The 12,860-nt window shown below is 38.2% G+C and overlaps 1 protein-coding gene across 6 annotated transcripts in view; it reads left to right on the top strand.

Annotated features, from left to right (window-relative positions):
• LOC137262194 (1-phosphatidylinositol 4,5-bisphosphate phosphodiesterase delta-1-like) overlaps nucleotides 1–12,860 on the top strand; it is a 90,440-nt gene that overhangs the window by 40,488 nt on the left and 37,092 nt on the right. Inside the window, exon 1 of one of the 6 annotated variants that reach the window (XM_067799990.1) lies at nucleotides 8,585–8,629. The exons of the other annotated variants lie outside the window; for them this stretch is intronic. The gene's annotated coding sequence lies outside the window, so the exon portion shown is untranslated. Of the gene's footprint in view, nucleotides 1–8,584; nucleotides 8,630–12,860 lie in introns of those variants that run through there. 6 annotated transcript variants of the gene reach the window in all.

The following is a 12,860-nucleotide window of genomic DNA, read 5'->3' as shown; positions in this document are numbered from 1 at the left end:
AAAAAAAATAATACATATTAATAATAATATATCAGTATAACAAACAAACAAAAGTACAAGAATTGAAACAGCACTCATGGAATAAAAGAAGTTGTTATGAATAAAGTTTGTCAATACCTTGTCTTTCTGGGGATCGAGGTGGGGAAATCAAGTGGTTGAAGTGTTTGTTTGCTGAAGACCTGGGTTCCATTTCCAAAATGGGTAGAATGTGTGAAGCCTATTTCTGGTGTCCCCTGCCATGATATTGCTAGAATCTTGCTAAAAGGGGTGTAAAACTGAAACTAAACACTCACTCACTCACTCACTCACTCACTCACTCACTCACTCACTCACTCACTCACTCACTCACTCACTCACTCACTCACTCACTCACTCACTCACTCACTCACTCACTCACTCACTCACCTTGCCTTTTTCCAATGTGAAGGTTGTGCATCAGGATCCCAGTACCCCATGTTTATCCTCTGTGTGAATATTGTGGGTGAAAATTACCCACCAGTACCCCATATTTGTTGCCCATGCAAACGTGTGTGTTAGAATAAGACCCCGACACCTCATGTTAGTCTCCATTGTGAAGACTAGGGAGGTGTGTGTATTATGCATTAGTGGTCTGTCTACACAGGAAAGTGTTCTTTCTTTATGATCAAAGATAATGTGTAGAGTTTGCCTGGGATTACAGTGTGAGAACTTACAATGAAATGAACTGCGACGCTAGATTAAGACTTGCCAGTAACTCTGTAATTGCAGTAGAGATCTGTGATAAGTGGCACATGTGGTCAGTCAAGCGTGACATAGTAACAATTGAAGTAGGAAGGACAAGGAATGGTCTGGTCCACTGTGTGTTATTCTCCGTCACATGCCTGCATTTGTACTGTATGTAACGCAGAGCGCGGTGGGATCGGGTGTAACGTCAGGGTCTTCATTGTACTTGTCCGAACGTTTTACAAGTTGTACAGTGCTAACCTACCAACATACTAGCGGCAGTGTAACATGGATATATATCTCAGATTCAGACACTTCAAGGTGAATATGAACCAACCAGTTCTCATTTTATTCAACCAATGTCGAGTGCTAAGGAAGGTCCTGTCTTGTATGTGTCTGGTATGTAGTGGCAGGAATTGAACCACTGACTGTCCGCTCACTGTGCAGATGCTGTATCCACAAGGCCATAGAAGCTGTCAGGAAGATTGAGAGCTGCAGTTATAGAACTCATGGTTCTGAGCTGCACATTCAGCAACAATATTTTCTTTGTCATCATCAAATCTGACGTGAAGATCTTGAAGTATCAAGAGTGGAAATTAGTACAGGATTGTAACCATATTCGTGACTTGACACTAACGATTTCAAAATATACAACAAAGAAATGGCTTCAGTATTCAAATAGTCACGGTACGGTACATATACAAGAGTTTTATCAGGTTATGCTTCCGACCCTTTTAAGCTTAAGGGGGCAGTTAAGTTGCGTATTGGTTAAAGTGTTTGCTCGTCACACAGCAGACCCTGCATAGGTACAGAGTTTGAAGACCATTTCAGGTGTTCCCTGCTATGATATTATTGGAATATTGCTAAAAGAAGTGTAAAACTAAACTGATTCACTCACTCATTAAAACATCAGTAAGATGTCGGTGATGCTGCAGAGACTGCGCGGACATGCTCGTTACTCCGAGTGGGGGGTGTTTGTTAGTGAGGACAGTTTAGACTGGAGTGAGACAGCTGCTAACGGCAACAGGTACATAGTATACGGGGACTCCGGTATGCCAGATTTGAGTCATGTTCCCAGGATGAAGCTGGAGGAATTCCTGGAGAGTGTTAAACGTGAGTAGCAGTGGCCTCCTCAGATAAATAACATATAAAAGAAAAGAAACACAACTATTTTTCTGATCTTTTTAAGAGAAGAGATAAACATGAACGCTTACTTTCATGAGATTCCATGTGATCGAAACTTGTGTTTGTTTTGCTGTAAGCGTTCATGTTTATGTCTTCTATTTATAAACATGGCAAAATATGTTGCCTTTCTTTTGCTGTCAGTATATATATGAAAAATGATGTTTATGAATAACACACATTTATTATGATCTCCATGTATCACTAATGTACCATCCCAAAACTGATGATACATACCTTGTTAGCCTGGCCTGTCTCATTGGGCCACTCACCACACCAACACCTGGCTAGATGTCCAAGTGCTACGTCAGCAAACATAAAACCAAACTGAAACAGATGCTGATGAAATAAGTAGTTATAGTATTTTATACTACTCATGGGAAATAACTGCATTATACACTGGTCAAACAGATAATACTTTTCTGACAATGATATAAGCAGTTTCAGCAGATAGTGACTAGTGGATACAACTTTTCATTGTATTAGGATGATAATTTAACCTGTTTATTGATTAACAAGGTCAGTCGAACATTTGTAAACTGAAATTAAATTATATCTAGTGCTGATCAATGGCCTGGATGCCTTTAATGTTGTCATGTGACCTGTGGTAATATTGTTGTCAGTTACAATCCCGTTAATTGATTGGATGGAAGGATCCGTCAGTGTATTACGAGGCATATGGAGGATAACGTACCTCATAAATATCACGGGAATCGCTCGTCTTATAGTTATGGTTGTACATTGTTTATTGGATCCGGCCAAATTAACACAACTACATAATGAAGAGAAACCATTTGTAAGGTCAAAGCTATTTATCTCCTAATCAAACGCTTAAGAAACAGAATGAAATTATTCTTTATAGAAGTGAATTTTTGTTCAATTCTGAAATCAGTAAAGTTATTTTGTTCCCTGTCAACTCTTCCTGCTGTCAATCCAGGTTAGGTCTTCAACAACTCATGCTTGTCATGAGGGGTGGCTAAGGTTATTAGGTGACTAACTGATTTGTTTGCTGCATGGTTCCCTGTCGACTCTTCCTGCTGTCAATCCAGGTTAGGTCTTCAACAACTCATGCTTGTCATGAGGGGTGGCTAAGGTTATTAGGTGACTAACTGATTTGTTTGCTGCATGGTTCCCTGTCGACTCTTCCTGCTGTCAATCCAGGTTAGGTCTTCAACAACTCATGCTTGTCATGAGGGGTGGCTAAGGTTATTAGGTGACTAACTGATTTGTTTGCTGCATGGTTCCCTGTCGACTCTTCCTGCTGTCAATCCAGGTTAGGTCTTCAACAACTCATGCTTGTCATGAGGGGTGGCTAAGGTTATTAGGTGACTAACTGATTTGTTTGCTGCATGGTTCCCTGTCGACTCTTCCTGCTGTCAATCCAGGTTAGGTCTTCAACAACTCATGCTTGTCATGAGGGGTGGCTAAGGTTATTAGGTGACTAACTGATTTGTTTGCTGCATGGTTCCCTGTCGACTCTTCCTGCTGTCAATCCAGGTTAGGTCTTCAACAACTCATGCCTGTCATGAGGGGTGGCTAAGGTTATTAGGTGACTAACTGATTTGTTTGCTGCATGGTTCCCTGTCGACTCTTCCTGCTGTCAATCCAGGTTAGGTCTTCAACAACTCATGCCTGTCATGAGGGGTGGCTAAGGTTATTAGGTGACTAACTGATTTGTTTGCTGCATGGTTCCCTGTCAACTCTTCCTGCTGTCAATCCAGGTTAGGTCTTCAACAACTCATGCTTGTCATGAGGGGTGGCTAAGGTTATTAGGTGACTAACTGATTTGTTTGCTGCATGGTTCTGTATTCCAACTTAACTGATGCTCATGATGTAAAGCACTATATTTCTGGTCCACATTTGATTATTTACAGACATCCATATGTAGCTGGGGTATTGACTGTGGGAACCAATCAAATCTTCTCTCATGATGCCGAAAAAAGATATATTATCTTACCTTCATGTCAACCTAACTATAACTATTTTGATAGCAGTTTTAAGCCTGTCAGAATATGGTTCACTGATTTAAAAATACAATCGAAAGACAGATGCCATTTTGTTTGCAAGTCGTATAGTGTGTAGCGATCTCCAAAATAAAATAAAATGGTGTTTTGTACATTTAACATGGCGGTAAGATCAATGTGTTGAATGCTACTCTCTTGTGTAATATGTGTGATGTACGCGTTATTGAGGTAGTGTCATCCGTCACCATGACGTTGTAACAAAGAGGCATGCATCAGTTCTGTTACCCTCAAGAGAAGCATACAACTTATAATATATGCAAACCGTGAAAAAGTGTGGCTTCAAAGTTATTACAGAAGGGTCATGACGTCATCTTTAAGATGGTTATAAGTGCTAACTCAGCGGAACTCCCTAGGGAGTCACTGTACACTGTGTTCACACTCTATTCCCTGTGATGTTACAAGTACACGCAGTTAAAGCCACATGCTATTACCACTTCATGCAACTTTGTTTTCAAATGAAAATTGAAAGGGAGTTTATTTTTAAAATCCTATTTCTTCAATGGATCTTTTCCCCCATGACACCAGTGGCCATCTTGCATGTTGCCATAGTAGCGATGGATGAACACTTTTCCCAGAGAACACAGCTTCCTGTCTGGCGCACTGTGTGTGTTCGACTGATAAAAAATTGTGAAAAAACAACACATTTGACAGTTTTCTTTTACATGTTAGCGACAAATGTAATTAGTGTCTCGGAGATAAAGGAAATTACATTAACAAAGTGCTGTATCGAAGTTGCTCAAAAAACCGTTTAACAATGTATATATAGACTAGTCTCATCTCAGTAACCTTTAACAGCTTTAACTTCAACTCATAGAACAGAACTTTAACAGGACTGTCCTCAGTAACATCTGTGTCATCAGCTCACACGTCTGCTACATTAGATAATCATAGTCATTGAAGGAGTGAAATAGTCTTATGGTTAAGGTGTTGGCTTATCACACTGAAGGTCTAAGTTTGATTCCCTGCCAGTGTGCAATACAAGAAGCCAGTTTCTAGCACCCTCTGCTGAAATGTTGATTAAGTGGATTAAACACTGACTCAGTAATTCTTATTCTGGTAACGTCAAGAGTGGGTTGTTACCATTATGTGGGATTGAAGAAGTGTTCACCACCGTTAACCCAAACTACCTGCTAGAAGATTAAGTTATGTGATCATTTTTATCCCACTGGGTACCCATTCTCTGCTGGGTGAACCAAGTCATTTCTGAACAGTTCACTTGCCTCAGGTGAGACTACACAGTCATGAAACTCTGAGGAATCATGCAGCTAAACATGGTCATCCATCCAAGGACCAATGCTGCTTCACCTCAACTGACTAGTGACCAGGAGCACCTTTCTCGAAGCAAATATTACTAAGGTTGACCTTGCGCACAACAGGATCAGTTAGCCATACTTGATGTAAGAAGTGACTAATGGCTTACCTTCCATTCTTTAACATTGCACTAGGTTTACCTTAGTGACTTATGATCACCTTAGTGATTTGTGAAAAGAGGCCCTGGACTGTATGCACAAGATGACATATCTCCAAGGATCCTTGTTTTTTAAATATTCATTAAATTAGTCCTGTAGAGGATCACATATTCCTCTCTTTAGACACATCATTGGTTTAATGGTGATTCATTTATTTAAATACACTAGACATGTTCAGTTACTGTCACATATATAATTGTTACATAATGTAGCCTGCAGACATCACGCTTTCTTGAATGTTTCCATGAATCTGTCTAAAAAAAAAATTGTAATGGGAAATACAAATTCTTTCCTGTTGATTATGGAGATCCAATCATAAAAATCTCTTGATTTGTTGTTGTATTTTGTTGTTAATGGATATACTTGAAACGGTGCCAGCATGGTTCCAGGAAGAGAAATAGCTACTTTGTCTCAGACAGACCCAGTCACTCATTCTCTTCTGATAAACAGCTTGTTTTATATGGGAATAGTTATTGAATTTATCCAATCTAGGTACTGTACTGTGAGCATGGAAGGATCAGGTACTTATTTCAAAGTTGACGTGATTCAAGCGGATTGATGCTCAGGGGAGATGACGTAGGAAGGAATATGTCCAGTTTATGAATTTAAGTACATACATTCTGAAAGTAGTTTGTTAAGGGGGAGGGACGACGTCCATCATGAAATCTTGATCATATTGTAAATAATTGATATTATAAGCTGCAAGTGTTAGAAGCTTTTAGCACATGTGCAGTACTTGCCCTATAAATTATACTGGTTTGCCTCTTATAGAGAGAAGCCATGTTTGGGAGCTCCACCTGCTTCCGCCATTTTCCTTCTGTCTTTAGACCTGTAAACTAAGGTTTGATTTGCTGATAGACATTAAAATTTGTTTAAACTGTGTAATAAAAATATAACAACGCTTTTAATTCATGCTTTACAATAATATGCCTTCACTGAAACATATATTGTAGATATTACATGTCTGTTCTGACAAGTGACTTTCATTGCATGTAAGTTCATTTGGTAGGGAACTTCACTGTGTGAGGGATGGTGAGGCAACCTAGTGGTTTGAGTGTCCGCTTGTTGCACTGAAGACTGAGTTCGATCCCCCACATGGGCACAATGTGAAGCCTATTTCTTGTGATATTTTTGGAATGTTGCTAAAAGCTGCATTAGACTAGACTCAATCATCTTCATGACAGTGGAAGTTGGGAGATTCTCTTTAACAACCCATGTTTGTCCTTTGAGTTGACTAATGGTAACTGGGTCCACTTTTTGCTCTTGTATCTTTGTTTCTTAGTTCAGTGCTTATGATGTTAGTCACTTAATTGCACTGGTCCAGACTTGATATTTTTGCAGTAGCTTGAAGATTGTGAAGTGAAGCTATTTACAACAAAAACCGAAGAAAAATCGTCTTAATATTTAAGACAGTAGACTGAGAAACTTAGTTTTCAACAACCTAAACCAAATTAGCCAGCACCGTCATAAACCCCATTTAAGGATGGTGTAGGTAATTGTGTTTGTATTTCATTGTGTTAAGGTTCCTGTGAATATCCAACAACATTCTTCCAGTGAATTGTTGAGTGTTCGTCTTTCTTCACAATCAGTACAGGAGTGATGCTGAGAAAATCTGACAAAATGTCACTGACTTTTATGAGTTTCAGTCCTGTACACATGTAGTGGCGTAGGATACGTTGTGATCAATAACACAGATAAATATTTCACAAAACACAATTGATTTTTACCAGGAGTATTAAGTTACAGTGCTTTGCAGAAATGAGATCATTGAGATAAACTTGTCAACACAACAATAAAAAAATGCTGCTTCCCACAGGTTTGGGAAACGCTTTGTACATCTTAAGATCTTGAACTTGAAAAGTGACACAAAATCACACTCACTCAAGTCACAGGCTTTTGTCAAAATCACATGTTGTGTTGAGTGGAGGTCATGCTGTCAATCTCTGGTTTGCATGGGCTTGACTTACTTTGCTGACTCCTTGATCTGGGGTACTGCTGATAACAATGTGCCCAAAACCCTCTAATACCAGTATTCTACAAACTCAGAAAGCTTATATTTTTTAATAAAGCAATTGAAAATATTTTTCGTTTCTTAAAAAATCTACATAAACAAACATGTATCTATCGTTTTTAAGATACATGCTTTTTTTAGATTCTGGCAGAATTTCTCATGTATATACAGATATGAATATTCCTACAAGAGGGAGAAATTATGTGAAGACATAATGATAAAACCCTTTAAAAAACCTACTCATATCAAATTCAAATGAAAACATGTTTCACAAATCCATATTTTCAAATAACAAAGAATTATATTATTATATTCAGGTTTGACCTAAATAAGTAAATAATGATATGTAAACATATCGCTTGCCTGGAAAAATGAATGAATTATTGATAAATATTTCTAAACATAGGATTAATAAATAGTTGATGCACTGTGTATGACAGTTTCAGGGAAAGTCATGACATGGTTATTGTGCAGTCTTCAGTAGTCTTGTTTATGGGCGGTAGAATTTGGTAGGCTGATGGAATTGTTATTTTCAATGCCTTTTCCATTTCTACATATAAGTCGACCTTGTTTGTCTGCTGTAGACTTTTTTAACCGACCTAAGGTAGCTCAGATAATATGAAAACCATTTAGCGCTAAATGCGGTGTGTCAACCATGATTTGAGAGTGGAGCTTTGGACTTAGCAACCAGACATGGATAGTATTTTCTAAATTGTTTCTCTCTCAGTTGACTAAGCAAATATTTGGAGACAAAGTTTTGAATGTCCATAACGTGACTTTGACTCAATTAATCAGAGTACAGCCATGTTGAATGTTGCTGAATTGTCCAAGGGTAGCTACTTGCAAGTGTAGCGTAAGTTACCACGCATCGTGCATGTTTTCACTCAAGTGGGCCAATCTAAGGGGCTGAATCAATACAACCAGAAGGGAATTCTTCTCCACTGAAATGCTAGCTGTGTCAACGCAGGTGGACATCAATATATAGCGAATTGTTAGTTTACGATGTATGGCGAAATGAAGTGGAGTTGTAGTTCATTCAAGGAATGTGCTCAAAGAAATGACAGCTGTGAAATGGAAGGACAAGTTTTTCACTTGTGGATAAAGTTGCTTATTACACAGTGTCTGTCTCCTGTTGATGGTTGTATGTGAAACTGTTTAGGGTATACACGTTCCTCCATTTACGATGTCAGCTTCAGAGGAGGATAAGGAAAATGATGAAGAGAATGAAGAAAATGAAGAATGTAAGTTTTTCTTTTCCCAAGTTATTACGAAGGTTCATTTGTTGAGTTTTATGACTGTTGTTAAGTTTGATTTCGGGTTATTAAAAAATTACTGTATTGGAAAGCCATTATTCTGTACACTATTTAGTCTGAGTTGATGTGATTATATTTAAAGGTTGTTAAAAGATATGTTTAAGATTAATGTAAAGTGGTGATTTGAGTGTAGGTGTGTACATAACGTGAGAATGTTCCATTTAATTCAGTTTTCAATTGTAACAGCAAGAATCTGGGAATCCAGCAGGTGTTTTGTCATCAAGTTGTCGCATATTTAGAAACAAGATAATAGAATGGAACAATCATGGTGAGTGAACAGTGAAAATCAATGATAATTTGAAAGAAGAATTTTTGAAATAGGCAAATGTCACTTTGTTATAGCGAGTTGGCTTTGATTCTGCTAATTGTTTGAATTTCACAAGATGTGAAAATGTTATGAGATAGATATAACTTGAACATTTTTAAAGTGAGCTGTTGATTTGATGACATGCTTGTTGTTGCAAGACAGTTATTTTTTTCTTCAAACCTGAGCATTGTAGAACTATGAGAAATACTAATTTGTAGAGCTTGATCATACGATAAAAGTTGATTAAAGATGGTGTAAGATGATGAAAGATGATAAAGGACGTTAAAAGCCGATGAAAGACGATGACAGACAATGGAAGGCCAGCACAGGTGTGAGGGTCATTACTGTATGGTCAGTGTGTTTCAGTAATCGACAACAATGGTTTTGTACAGGAATATAGATTCCAGCATTGACTATGATATGTATTATTCTGTTGCAAAGGGGTGGGGGTAGACTACAATAGTGCTACTGTGTCTCTCTTGACAATGAATCCATCATAACTCAAAACTAAGTCCTAAAGTCCAGATGCAGTGTTTGATGATAATGATACTCCTGGAAATATTTTCCTAGCGCCTAAGAACTAGGTCTGGTAGCCTAGTTGTTAAAGCAGTCGTTCATCACCCCAGAGACCCTGGTTTGATTCCTTGCATGGGTACACTTTCTGGTGTCCCCTGTTGTGATATTGCTGGAATATCGCTTAAATGGCATAAAACTAAACTCACTCACTCATTGTGCTGGGACATTATTACTTCTGTTTAAGCTGTCATTAAGATGTTAAAAGGTAAACAGTTTGGATTTGGATCTATTAAGTTGATTTATGTTTTCAAATAAGATAACAGTTTACTTGGACTAAATGTTACTCCATCAAGATATACATATCTATATTCAACGGCATCAGTAATGAAACATTTACGTCAATACTGCATCAGGGTTAGTTGTCTCCCCATTATATCGGAGAGGTTGTCAGGTCTATACACTGCATGCTTTCTCATCTCCAAGATAGTTGCTTTGTTAAATTTTAATTCAAACGACTTGAACATTATCTCTTTGACCTTTCAGCCATTGAGGCTGTGTTCAGCACAATTAATGCATCTAAGACCTGTAGGCCAGTGATATTTGAGTCGTAGCTTCCAATGTCTCCTCATGTTCAAATGGGTGTTTTGGAATGTTAATTTGTGTTCAGTCTTGTTTAAAGTTTATATATGGAATGTTTGTGTATGTTCTGTCCTAGACAAGTTAAGTACATCTTTTATAGCCATGAAGAATATTTGTTGTGAAGCTAGAAACTATTTACCTGTGACATGTTCTGTTGTGGGGAATCTGGGTGCTGTGTATTCTATGATTATTATGGATGGGGACCAAGTTCAAGGTCAGGTGGTCATGTGACCAGGCGATTGTTTAGCACTGAACAGATGTTGCCATTTTTACTCGTGCTATCAGCCTCTTTTTTGCCTTATCGAATCCTGCTTATTTCTGGGTTTCCACCAAATGGCTTGATTATCCCACCCTATTACAAAACTTTAAATTCCCTTATTCCCCATATGGGTGACAGTGTGTGAAGCCAATTTCTGGTGTTGCCCACCATGATGCTTCTGTAATCTTGTTGATAATGGCATAAAATCATACTCACTCACTCACTCACTCACTCACTCACCCGCACACCCACCCACCCACTCACTCACCCACTCACTCACTCACTCACTCACTCACTCACTCACTCACTCACTCACTCACTCACTAACTCACTCACTCACTAACTCACTAACTCACTCACTCACTCACTCACTACAGAGGGTTGTCCTTATAAATATGGTTCAGACAGTTTGTGAAGCAGCACATAATCTCAGATGTGCTGCAAAGGAACTCTGGTTTATGTTGACGAAAAAGATATGAAAGATTTGCATTTATATCAGTTTTCTGTCTTTGACAGTTGAGTTTATAAGTCTGACCACTGCTTGGCTCTGTTACTGGATTAGTTAGTTGCTGTTATGACTTGTCTAGTTGAAGTGACTCTTCAGAAAATGGTGGGAGTCACCGGATGTTTGAACTTTGATGCATGTGAATAGATACAGCATGTTCACAACTGATTACATGATCCTGGGATTGAGACACTTTTGAATGATAACTTTACAAAGTATTTAATTCCTCTCATCTGTTTAGATGATGATGATTTGGAGATTTAACTTGACAGAATGCGAATTTCACATACAGGTTCCTCATAAGATGGAGGTATATATACTCAAGGAATATATTTTGGAAAATAGTATCTATGACACAGAGAGTTTCAGTGCAAACTTTTGTTCTGATTTCATTCAAGCATTGCATCGATTTACATACATTGTAGTTTTAACTTAAAAAACCTTTTGCTCAACCAATAACTTGAACACCTTTGATTGTTTAGTTTTCAAATTTGGGGATCACATGCTGTATCCATAGCAGAGGTGCAGGGCAAAATTATATTTTGACAGTTTTCCTTTATTGAGTATTATTGCAAATTCCATCTCTTGAACTTGTGAAAAAGTCCTTCATAAAATTTGTGCAACCAGTAACTTTACCGTCATGGAATGGATTTTTTCAAACTTTACGATGGCTTCTTTGTTAATACAAAAGACACTGTGGAAGGTTTGACAGAAATCTTTTGTTTTTTTTCAAGAATAATCACAGTTAATTGTTGTTCAGATGTGGTTTGGTGTCACAGCTGAGGTTATTGGTGAGCCTTGCTCACATTTGTTTGCATGCATATGTTATTGGAATGTGATAGCAGTTAAGAATATTGTCAGGAAATCAGTATGCTGTTTGTTTCTTGATTTAGGCCCCTCTAAATGCAATATTCAGTATATATGGCAGCAGTCTTTGACCAGTTATGTCTGGGCCACACAATCCTGTGGTTAATGTCTTGAGCATGCAACTGGGACATGATCACATACATCAAGCCAACTGCAGTGCAGCTGATCAGTTGAATCACGTCATATGCCAAACATTGAAAGCTGGGAAGTGTTTGTCTCGCCGTGTATCCTCCTGGGTAGCCAGGTCTTGATCTCAACAGAACACTCATAAACATTTGTGTGTTCATATCAATAGTTAATCCACAAAGAAGAATCAGGGATGGCAGGGCTAAGTGTTTCTCTGTGGTCCCTGGGGCTTCAGATGATGGCTGACTGATGCATGGTCTGTCTAGTTGGTGCTAGCATCTTTATAATAATAGGTGACGATGTGGTAAGAAGTGGGAGGGATGTATATAGGTGATAACACTCTGGTCTGTTGAATGGCTGTGTGTATATTGGTGATAACACCCTGGTCAGTTGAAAAACTGTGTGCATATAGGTGATAGCAACCTGGTCTGTTGAACGGCTCTATGTATATTGGTGATAACACCCCAGTTTGTTGAATGGCAGCATGTATGTTGGTGATAACACCATGGTCTGCTTTTGTAAGTGTGTATATTGGTCATAACACCCTGATCTGTTGAATGACTGTGTTTATATTGGGGATAACACCCCAGTCTGTTGAACGGCTGTGTCTACACTTTTGATAACACCCCAGTCTTTTGAACGGCTGTATGTATATTCGTGAAGTACAAAATCATATGGAATCTGTTTTGAGGTTGCTTATGTTAATAGCCGTGCATATTTTTGGTTAGGCCAAATAGACACTCAGTGTTTTTTTATTCGAAACATAGAGATTTATCTTCCTATGTGACAATAAACTTTTGATCTGTCCCTTTGATTATTACATTGTAATATGGCATTGTCATACTGCTATTCACTGTACTGTCATATTTGATAAAGTCCCATTTAATATTAATGCCATCTCACATGAGCTTTTGCCAATTCAGCTTCACAATATCATACT

This window comes from Haliotis asinina, chromosome 14, assembly GCF_037392515.1.
Source record: "Haliotis asinina isolate JCU_RB_2024 chromosome 14, JCU_Hal_asi_v2, whole genome shotgun sequence".
Classification (NCBI taxonomy): Eukaryota; Metazoa; Mollusca; class Gastropoda; order Lepetellida; family Haliotidae; genus Haliotis; species Haliotis asinina.
The sequence above is the reverse complement of the archived record's forward strand: the minus strand, read 5'-3'. Positions and strand labels throughout refer to the sequence as shown.